Source organism: Pteropus vampyrus, unplaced genomic scaffold (assembly GCF_000151845.1).
Source record: "Pteropus vampyrus isolate Shadow unplaced genomic scaffold, Pvam_2.0 Scaffold29, whole genome shotgun sequence".
Classification (NCBI taxonomy): domain Eukaryota; kingdom Metazoa; phylum Chordata; class Mammalia; order Chiroptera; family Pteropodidae; genus Pteropus; species Pteropus vampyrus.
In genome coordinates this window covers 3,986,618-3,998,532 of record NW_011888810.1, presented here as the reverse complement: position 1 = coordinate 3,998,532, position 11,915 = coordinate 3,986,618, and the positions used below count along the sequence as shown (strand labels likewise).

At 41.6% G+C, this 11,915-nt stretch overlaps 1 non-coding gene across 1 annotated transcript; it reads left to right on the top strand.

Annotated features, from left to right (window-relative positions):
- The first annotated feature begins 8,285 nt into the window (after positions 1-8,285).
- LOC111737676 lies at positions 8,286-8,404 on the top strand. Its single transcript, XR_002779507.1, has one exon. It is a non-coding gene; the product is annotated as a 5S ribosomal RNA (ribosomal RNA).
- The last annotated feature ends 3,511 nt before the right edge of the window (positions 8,405-11,915 follow it).

The following is an 11,915-nucleotide window of genomic DNA, read 5'->3' as shown; positions in this document are numbered from 1 at the left end:
CGGCAGAAGGTTTTGATACTGCACCTCTAGGGCAGGTTATCCTTCTATCCTGCCCACCCTGAGACCCACAGAGCTCAGGGAGTGTGCTGCGGAGTGGTGCGTCCCCCGTGTGGAAGTGGTTGAATAGCACTGGCCCTTTCTTTTTACGATTCGCATTTACTTCCTAGACTATCAAACATGCATATGTTTCCAGACTAATGGTTTTTAATCAAATGTGTGATTCCTCTATTCTCATGCATGCAGTCTAAGGGCCTCGTTCTCCAGGGTAAGTTATGTTGTACACATCCCCCTCAGCCCCTTGATTCTTACTTCCTGCATGCATGCTGACAGCCTGACAGGGATCCTTTCTTCTTAATTCGGAGAAAACATTTAGGTTTTGGAGGTGGCGCACTTGTTAAGGGAAGCCAGGAAGTCGCTTCAGCCCTTTGAGAGGTGTAAGGAGGCTGAGTAGTTCTTTCCCTGGCCTCTCAGAGCCCTGTCACCCATGAGGGTTCACCGTTTACCCAAAACTAGTTTCGTTTTGTTTTCTCTCTGGTTTGACACCTGGAAGTCTTATTGCTTCATCTCTCCTTGTCTGTTCGAAGCGAGCCGATTGAGGTCCGCGAAGTCCTAGGAGAGTCCTCGCTGGCACTCTGCCAGCCCCCTGTCCCGCTCAGGCTCAGGTTTGCAGTCACTAAGTCTCTGCTGCTGTTCCTGAACCACTCTTGGTCCTTCTTGGCCCCCAGCCCCACATTCTCCTTCACTTCATAAACATAACCCTTTAAGTTGGTCCCTTGGTTGCTTCCAGTAATTGGTCTTCTGGCCTAAAAACTATAGGTTCTGTTTCAGGGGTAGGAGTGAAGCCAGATTCTGCCCAGGAGACAAGTATGTTGGTGGGGGGTCCACTTCTCTGGAGACAGCGGTCAATGGCATTGCAACCCAATCCATCCATGTCTGGCAGTCCAAATAGTCATAGAGCAGTAAGGTGGCCAGGCCTTGCTTGGGCTAGCTCACTTGTTCATTCATGCATGCATTCGCTCATTCATTCTTTTCCTAAAGTAAAATTATTTATCATATACGTTTCCATCTCTGTTGGAGGTCCTGGGTCACATTTTCTGCAAAGCCACTCTGTCTCCTGCAGAAGCAAGGCCTCCATTAGGAGGACATTGTGTAGGTATGCACCTTGCTGTGGATCGACTGTAACACAGACCCTAGAGTTCCTGCAGGGAATACAGTAAAAGTCCTTTCTAGGCAGAGAAAAATGATACCATTTATCTAGATCTCATTAATCTGCAGTAATTTTGACATGCTTTTCTGAAGTTGAACTTTTTTATTTATTAAAGTGCTTTACACATATTAGTTGTTATTATTATCGAAGCCATAGTTATTCGTGATAAAAATTAGCAAAGCTTTGTTCATTATCCTCATCACAGAGGTAATAAGTGCTTCTCTTTTCTCTTGTCTTCCAGCAATTCTTTGAGTCTGAGTGTATATTTATCTTACAACATAATTCTGGTATTTAGTACATGCTGAGGCTTTGATTTCTTGTTTTCAAATGCATGTCTTTAGAAACAGAATATGTATAGCTGTTTTGTGGCATGAATTTGGGCTGAAACTATGAGAAATTTAGATGCCACTTCCAGCTAAGGTTAAACCAGCACCCATCAAGAGAGAGTCTGGTGGTCTCTAACCCAGCAAAACAGAAATAGAAGCAACTTCTCAGCCACCACCATCTTTAAAATCCATCTATCTTAAATTTTTTAATGAAAAACAAAAACAAAAAAGCTTGAGCAGGCTTCCCCCCACCAAGTTATATACAAAATGCGTAATTAAGTGCTGATGTAACCATTTTCATTCTAAACTCTGAAAATAGAGTTAAATGGTTTTTAAGGCTTTTGATTTTGGTTTTTAGATGGTAAATCTTAAAAAATAAATATTTTGCCAAAATCTAATATATACAACAGATATGAGCAAAGGACATTGTTCTAAGTGAGAAGCTTCAACCCTGCCAACATCTGTTCATTTGGACTCTTCTCCACCCTGCAGAGACCCCCAAGACTTCAATGAAACTCAATCTGAAAAATCATTATGTAAGTGCAATTGTGCTTTCTTTGTCTGAAATTCACTATAACAGCATTTTTCAAAATACAGTTCCTGAGTCACTTAGGAGATTACAACCAACTGAATTAGACTTTCCAGGGGTGCAGGCCAGGAATCTGCATTTGCATCAAGCATCCCAGATGATCGTTCTCAACCCTAAACTCTGAGAACCATTGAATAGTAGAGTTTCTTATTCCAAATCTTTCCATTATAACAATAATACATATACATTCAAAACATTTGCAAATAATAGGGAGGGGAAAAAAATCTCTTTTACTTTTACCACCCTAACCTAAAACTTTTAGGACTTCGAAGGAAGTATTTCCTTTCAGTCTTTTCTCCCTCTTACATAAATTTTATTTCAAATATAATTTTAGTCACCATTGTGTCATGATTGTTTACATGTGTTAAATATGTTCTCTTCGTAACAACTCTGTGGCATAGATACTATTATATCCATTTTGCAGATAAGGAAATTGAGGCAAAAGGTTACATGCAGTTTATGTCCACTTGGATTATCTGCTTCTTTGCTTTACAACTATATCAAAAGATAAATATTAAATTTTTTTTCATGATCATATTTTTCTTGTTGCTTTGGCCTGGAAATGGCAGACTTTAATTTAGTTAACTTCAGCTCTAATGTTGGTTTAAATGCAGAGTTCCCAGTTTTTAACATTATAAATAAGGTATTCATTGAAGTGGTTTTTTTTTTTTTTCTTTCTATAGGTAAAACTATTTTCTTGAAAATGTCTCTTAAAGATTGAATTTTTTGGTCAAAAGATTTGAGCCACTGTTATATTGCTGAGATTTCTGAGAGTCCCACCAACATATATGGAGTATAACTTTACGAAAAGTACATTATGAAGCATATCCCAACTTCACGATAGGGAACAAATTGTCACATTTTAGTGAAATGTGTGTGTTATTTATAGCTACACACAGTATCTTGTTTGCTCCCTTTACAGAAATCTAAGTAAAAGATTCACTTTTTCCTAGTAACTGGATGACTCGATTTCTTGCAAGCTAGTGGGCCTTCTTGGAAACTCAGAAATGCAGCCCTTTCATCTTCATTCACAGAGGATTAGTTCTCACCCTTTTCCTGCATCAGAATTCCACAAAGCTATTGTGAATCTATGGAAGACTCAAGAGGACATCTTTTGCAGGGAATCAAAATAATGCCACTGGTTCATTCTCTGTCCAGGCCAGTCCCCTGTGTCCAAGAGCTCTTTAAGCTAATAACTACAGTGGGCTCTGGCTTCTGGGCCCAAGCCTGCCCGTGCCTCTCAGTCACAATGATCCTGTCTTTGCCCATGATTAGTTTGGCACCATGGAAAGAGCACAGATTTAGAGTTAGACAACTCAGATGGAATGCCTGGTTTCACCACCTATTTGTTATGTAACTGAGGTCAAATTGTTTATAACTTCTTGCTTCAATTTCCTGACCAGCTGAATGGGCACAATAATTCCTATCACACAGGACTGTTATGAAGATCAAATTATTTAACATACGTAAATAACAACAGCAACAATAACAGCTAACATGGATTAGAAGCTTATCATGGGCCAGGGTCGGTGTTTATCACTTTACACAACACATATCGTCCAGTGTCATCCTCATTTTTATCTTAAGAGACAGGTGATATTATTAGTTCCAATTTGCAGATGAGGCTTATAAAGGTGAGCTGTTAGATTGACCTATATGAAATTGCCATTTCTGTGGGTAAAAAAAAATAAAATAGTCAACTGTCATCAATTTCATATGGTTCAACCTAATAATTTGCCTAAGTCTCATAGAGAAAGGGTGGCAAAACCAGGATTGTAACCCAGTGCTGTCCAATACCTAGACCTGTGCTTCTCTTTGTTAAACTGAACTCTGAGAGTACTTGGCACTATGCCTTACAGAAATCAAACTTAAAACCGATTTGTTTCTTTTGTTTTCTTTTTGCCCACCCTTGCCCACCATTAAAATATGCCAAAGTTGTAAGATCAAACAGGGCCCTGCATTTTAGCAAACATTAGAATTCTGAATTTCAACACGAAACAGGGTATCTAGAGCAAACACAATGGAGAAAATTGCCGTGGCCAGTCCCTACAATGTGTGGACTGGAAAAACAGACGCAGGCACGCAGACCTGATTTGAATGGTATTTCTGAGTGGAAGCTAAGTAGGAGCTGAAATGGCCTTTTAAAATACAGAACATAAGGATGCAATTCACAGCGATGGTCTAAACTATAAACATGCAGCTGTGGGGTTTGTGAGGCTCAGTGCTTACATACCGACAGCATGCAAATTGTCAAGTACTTAAAGTTCCATTGTTGCTGGAAGGGCCTCACCCAGTGTCCTTAAATGGTCCCATTTTTTTTTTTTAAACCACAGGATTCATATCTCTTATAGCATATAATGAAATATCAACAAGAATAGCATATTAAGGAATAATAGATAATGATGTTCCTAAACTCTTTTATTATTTGTTCGTAGGGTTCTTTAAAATGTTTCCAAGGTTGAAGTTTGTACTGTCCTGAACACCTGCGAGGAAGCCCTGTGCAAGGAATGTTCACAAATGTTCTTGAGCCCTTCTTACAAACCGCTTTCACAGGTTCTTGGTGACACAGGATTGTCTCCCAGCACCTGCTTCCTCTCTTATCCTGTAAATGGTTTCCACCTTTCCACCCTGTGGCCACCTTGGAGGTACCACTTTTATCTGGCCTCACTCTTCTATATTCTTGATCAGTCCATGGTTTAGCACCTGCCCACAAGCCCAGCCAAGAAAATCCTCCTCTCCAGAGAATTCGAATAGGGATGTTTCCGTCCCTCTCCGTTGGTGGAAGGTCTGAGAAATAAACCATAGGAGCTGTCAACTTTGGGATTCCCCGCGGTGTGGAGAGAGGGTACCACAGGTGTTCAGACAAGTAGACTCCTGGCTCCAGTATTCCCCCAGATCTTGCTGCCTCCTTGACCTTGGTTATTCAACTCCTCCTTGATCCCAAAAATGAAAAACTTCCCCTTCGTTCAGTTTGGGCTCTTGTCACTTACAAACTAACCATCGGGGTACGGTTTGCTCCTGGGTGTCCGTTCATGGCTTCGGAATCACTTTCTAATTCTCATGGCTCCGGAAGGGAAATGCATATGTGGTGAGTGCCGCCGTGGTGTGTGCTGAGATGGGTGGACATGGCGGTGGCAAGACAGCGAGAGTTGGGAGGGGAGTCCCGTGAGCGCAGACCAACATTTCTTCCTCCAGGCTCCCTCTGCACACTGTCCAGAGCTCCGTTTTTAACCTCAACTGTGCAATATTTTGTACATCCATTAACTATCTCACATAGGAGACTCTGAATGACTTGGAAGATAGGATTTGCCCTCTCCAAAAGGAAATGCCCAGCATTTAGCGCAGTTCCTGGCCATAAGGAAAACTTTTATAAGCATCTGTTGGATTAAACTGAATTTGTTGAAAGTATTTAAAAGGCTCGATGGATGAAGAGGGATTGAACAATTTATAGCCCAGTCAAACACATTTGTGATGATGCCAGGCCCATCTTGTAGAATCAAACCAGAATAGGCCTTGTCATCCAACATGGAAACCTTAATTTCTGCTTCAACCATGTCTCCTAAACCTCTGCCACTAAGCAACTTCTTGAGTAAGTTGCTTAACCTCTCTTGGCCTTCGTTTCCTCAAAGGATTAAAATGAGCCTGGTCTCTAAGATTTATTGTCAGTATTAAATGATATGGTACATATAAAGTGCTTAAGCCCAATGTCAGCACATAGTAGGTACTCAATAAATATTCTTCCATTATTTTCTTCTCTCAACCAGAGATCAGAGAAGCTTAGCCTTAGAGTTAATTTTTCCCCAAAATTTGATGAACAAATCAGTGAAGATGCTCACATATGCTACATTTGACGTTCATCAGTCAATGCAGGCTAACTGCTATAACAAAGTCTCAATTTGTGCCTTAATGTAATACAAGACTAGTTGTTGCTCATATGATGTCCAGTGTAAATGTTGTGAGGCTTTCTTCCAAGCAGAAATGGACATGGGCTCCTTCTGTTTTCTATCACCACCATCTTTGTTTGGGCCCTCATGGTCATAGCAAAAATAGAAGAGAAAGCAGAAATGACAGTGATACTTAAGCACCTCAACCCAGAAGTTAGTCACATCACTTCTGATCACCACACAATGACCAGAACTAGTTATATGGCGCAACTTAAACACAAGGGGGCTAAGAAATGTACACCCTGATTGTGAAGCAATGTCCTAGCAATCCCTTACTCTATAGAAAGAAGAGCCTGGATCCTTGGGAATCTACTAGCCATCTCTGGCATAGGAGAGCAATTGTGACCTTTTTTTAAAAAACAAAATAGTTTAGAGTATTGGTGGTCAGAAAGCCATCAATCGTAATGATATATTACTTTTTTTGGGGGGGCCACAAATATTATTTGGTCATGCGAAACATTTGTGATTATGAGCCTATAAATATAGACAAGTCCTGTAGGGTGTGTCTGATTCAGTAGTCATTTAGCGATTGTCCTCTAGCACACATTACTTAGACTCCACACCATGAGACCCTCCTTACGCAGCATAACCCAACCAACTTCCACTTGTCAGTCTAGGTAATTGTTTCATGCCAATCCAATTGTTGCCTCTCTTTTTTTCCCTTTGAGCTGCATGAGAAAATATGACAGAAGTGTCACCTATCTATCAAATCATCCATCCATCCATTTACATATCCAACCTTTCATCCATCTATTCATCCATTCATCCATCCATTCATCCATCCATCCATCCATCCATCCATCCATCTGTTCATCCATGCATCCATATACTACTCACCCATCCCAGCTGTTTTATCCCTGTGACTCTTAAATTCAAGCTTCCTCCTTCTAGGTAGTTTGCCCTTCCCCATGCTGCATTCTTGAACCATATGGTTCCCATTATTCCTACTTCCTCTTGTCACCTAATGCTTCAGTTTTTGCCTTTAGTCATTTGAATTTTCCTTATTCAGCCTTGACCTCTTGTTCAGTTACTTTTCCACCACCCTTCACTTACCTTGCTTCCTTATTTTGTGGCATTTCATACATTTAATGATAGTAAATATAATTCCAACACATTTCTTGATGTTTAACACAGTCTTTGCAACAGTGAACTAGATAACTATTTTGCAAACACGACAAATTCTGCAAGTGCATATTCTTGGGATGAGGGTGTGGGGAATGGACACACACATGATTACAACATATGTCTCTTTGGGCATAGCTTGCCTTATTGCATGAATACAGAAAATTTGGTAGGCTGAAAATGAGCTAATAGAGATCCTCAAGCTGTTCCTTCCAACCCCCAGGGATGTTGATTAAGTTAATTTTTGTTTTTTATTTACTTCACAAATATTTGTTGAGTATTTATTCTTCAGCATACCAGGGATTATTTTAGGCACTGAGGCTGCAGCAGGGTAAAAACAAACAAACAAACAAACAAACAAACAAACAAACAAACAAAAAAACAGAAAAACCATTGCCCTCATGGATTCTCTTGGTTACAACTAATAGAAATCTCTTGAACTAACTTAAGAAAAAACGAAATTGGGGAGGGGCAAGAAAGGAGGGTATGAGGATCTATCAGGATATAGCAGAGTCTCAGGGAATCCCACAGAGACACAGCCAGGTCTCAAGAGGGGGGGCGCCATGAATAGGGACAGCATAAGAAACCCACACAGGACTCCCTTTCTCTGTCTCTCACCTTCGCTTTTCTCTGTACATCTGTTTTATTAATATCTCTTTTACCACTAACCAGCTTTTTCTACTGTACACATAGCAGAAGTGCAGGAAATTGCACACTATAGATATAACTATACCTAAAACCAAATTGCTTAACACTGAATCCTAATTCCAAATTCCAGGGAAAGAGATTCTGATGGGGTTAACCTGGACCAGGTTTCAACCTTTGGTCCAATCATCAGTATCTGGGATCAGGGTCCTGTTGAACAATCATGGCTTGCATTTTAAGAGAAAGGGGGCTTTTTGGGTAGATATCACAAAAGATAGCATCACCAACTCTCTTTAAGATAACTTATTTTGCAAGTGAACTCTTCCAGTATAGTTATATACTGATAGAAAAGATTTTTGCAACTGCAGATACATGCACACAGAAACACATAGACTCACACAGGATTTTCTTTATTTCTCACTCATAGTTTTGAGCACAACTATTACAGCATTGTCTATGGCCATGCTACCCTAAACACACCCGATCCCATCTGATCTCGGAAGCTAAGCAGGGTCAGGCCTGGTTAGTCCTTGGATGGGAGACCACTTAGGAAGACCAGGTGCTATAGGCGTAAAAACAAACAAACAAACAAAAAAACTATTATAGAATTTTGGGGGTGTGGTTCCCAGGTTCATGTGTGGGGATAAGAAAGTTTAGGCCCAGTGGAGGACTCACTGGGACTAGCCTACTTCTCCCACCTCTAAGTCGGTTATCATCATCGAGTCACCTGTTTCCGACAGTCATTTTCATGATGTGGTGTACTGAGACACACCCTGGATTTTGCTGTCAAACTTTCCCAGCTCTGCTATTTGCTATCTATCACCAGAGCCCTGGACAAGAATTTTAATCTCTCTGAGCTTTTAGTTTTTTCATTGGTCAAGGCTTTTCTCGCTGCATTACATTTGAATGGGACCTGTATCAGTGGCTTAAGATTCGTTGCTATTCCCAAGGTGAGGAAGAGCCCACAGATCAACCTGCAAGAATTTGGACCATGCCAAGTACAGACTACATGAAGGCTTTGCATGCATTAGTGGTGGGGGCTCCCGCTCTCACGCTAGCTTCTCTCTTCTGGCTGCCTCTGGTCTATGGCAGAAGCCTTGCCATGCTTGAGTGACAAAGCAGATTGCTTCCTCCCACTTCTGTAGCTGCTTAGGACCCCTTTCTCTATCCTAGTTTCACTCTGATTGGCAAGTTCACTCAGAGTGAAACCTTAGCAAAACCTCAAGGTTTGGCTTAACTGCAAAGGGGTGGTTGATATCAGATTCATACCCCAGAACCAGAAGACCACTCGTGAGAAATTCTGTAAGCACGGGAGACTGTGGTTTATGTCAAAATCAGCCTGTTGGAATGAAGCCATTTAATACCAGGTGGAAATACAGCATCATCGACTAGAACCTTCAGGCCCTGGAACCTCTTAACTCATCACCAGCTAGTGGGCTAAGCACTGGGGAGGTCGTGACCAATCCCGTTCCCAGACAATCATCTGAAACAAGACTAAGCTTACATCAAAAACAATATTTAAGTATGTCATCTCAGGAGAAAGGAGGCAGAGATAGAAAAGTCAGGACTCAAGAGTCAGGTGGGCTGTTGTTTCAGACTGAGTTCTGCTTCTTACTACTGGGGACTCCAGTTGATCCCCAGAGCCTGAATCTCCTTATTTGTAAAAAGGGGATAATACCAACTGCATGAATTTGTTAGGAAAATTAAATCCGGGGAGGGCCATGACATCGCCCTGAACAGGGCCGGAGAAGCAGGTGCTCAGAAATGGCTCTTTTTCTGGCCATTTTATAGATCTATAGAGAGGTCAAAAGTAGCCCAAGGAGCTGCGGCCAGTCGTCTTCGCAAGCTGCGTCACTGCGATTTATGTAACGGTTGTCATGAGCCGTAGCAAACTGGAACAGCCCCAGTCTTTGGCTTCTGCCATAACTATGGGCCTGGGCTATCTCAGATCCACAGGTTAATCTTTGAGAGTTCTGCCAGAGCGTGTGGACTCCTCTGCAGTCAATACGACAAGTGCAGAATTGTTCATAAGATGCAGACTTTTGAGAAGGCAGGTGTGGGATTGGGGGGCAGGGGAGGGGACTGCGGGGGTGGCAAGGGGACTGGTAGTTATGAGCTTTTTCTTCGTGCTTTCAGCTTTATACCTTATCCTTGCAACTGAGGCTTCCAGAGGTTAGTGAAATGCCCAGCGTGGCCCTCGTGGTAGGTGGCAGGTGTGCATAATAAGTTCAAGAGGGGCTCCTTTGGGGAGACCTGGGATACAAGAAGACAACTCTTAAATTTTGAAATCTCTAGGAGAGAGTCATATGAGTGCCTCCCTAAACTCCTACCGAAGATAGGCCACTAGAATGCAGGCCTATTGTTTTTGGCGTTTTCTTCTCTGTTATGAGTTTGGACAAGATAACGAGTGAAGCACGTGACACATGTTAGGCACTCAGTAGTCTGGATCCCTGCGTGAAGCATTACAGCTAGTCTCAAACACTGAGATTTCCCTCCCTGAGGGCACGGGCTAAGGATGCGGTTCCTTGCTTCCCTTGACAATAGGCCTTGCCCTGCGATTTGCTTTGGCCAAAAAATAAATGGGAGTGAAAGTGCCGTGGTTCACTCCCAGCCAGAGCATTCACTCTGACTCCTTCCCATGCTTTAGCGACGTTCTGATGGAGGCTTTGTCCTTCCAGGGCCCTGAGTGATCACTGTCACTCAGAACTTTCCTGCTGAGCATGTGAGGGAGTCAGGAACAAACCTCTGTTGTGTTACATCACTAATATTTTGGAGTTATTTGTTATTGCAGCAGAATCTAACCTATCTTGCCCAGTACAAACCCTTTCTTTCTCACAAAACTTCATACCTATGTTGTTTTATTCGTCGGCGTATGCGTGCTGTGACTTAGACCTCCTTACTTTGGTATTATAAGCTCTAATGCATGATAAGACAATTAGGTTTCAAGTGAAACAAAGACAATTACATGGCGCAAAGGGAATATACTGCTAGAGTAAACCATTACTAACACCTGGCCCTAAATTTGCTCAAAGTTTTAACTAAGGCACAAAGAAAGCTGTGTGGAGATCTTCTCTAACTCCTGGGCAACTTTTATATATTTGTATGGAAAGAGCTTTTGCCAGATGGTTAAAATGTTCATGCTTCTATTTTGTTTTAATGCAAACTGACATTTCTTCATCTTCCTGCAGTGGGTTTCTTTTATGAGGTCGTGCTTTGCATTTTCATAGAAAGAATTTCTAACTCCCCATCAAGAGCCCACCCTGTAGTTTCTGTGGGAGCTGGATTGGTTAACCGCTCGCTTCAGTTTTAAGGCGCCACAGGCAGAACCAGACCATCGTGAACTTCTTGATTTATGCTGTGGTGGAGTCTGAGAAGCCAGAGAGAAACAGGAAGGAACTTTTATAGGAGCCCCATGGAGAGCTGGGCCGCAGGACTGGGGTCCTCTTGGTGTTCAGGAGGCCAGCTTGAAGAAAGCTATACATATTTGCAAATGGTATTCTAGTTCCTTGTAAAGAGCCTGGAATGGACACTGAGTCCCCATGTTAGGAGCTTTGCATATAGAAGTATAAATCTAAATGTAGATAATACATAAAGATCTATAAATAATAGCAGAAATAGATAAAAATAATAAGTGATACTAAAAATAAAATAAAATAAATAATTCAAAAAATAAATAGTGCCACCAGTTTATAATAAGCAATTTGTAAATATTATCTCTTTTGATCCTCACCATAACCCCATGAGTTAAGGTTTGCTGCCTTTTATGCAAAGAGGAAAGAAGTCTACTTTAAGTGATAGAAAATCAAAAATGCTTTCACTTAATCATTTAGCTCTTCATTTGGCTCATGTGTCCGTATGTAAATATATCTGGATGTACACGTTTGAGAACAAAAGCACGGAAGTGCCCTCTCATCTGAGCTTCCCTTGGGAGCTATGTCTGTTCTCTGCTCTTTCAAAACCACAGTCTGCAGGTCTCTGTGATTTTCCCAGTGACCAGCACCAGCACACCACTGTCTGGGTCATTATGGTGACTGCAGTGGCTAAGGAAGTGATATGAGGTTGAGGCAAGCCTTATTACTTGG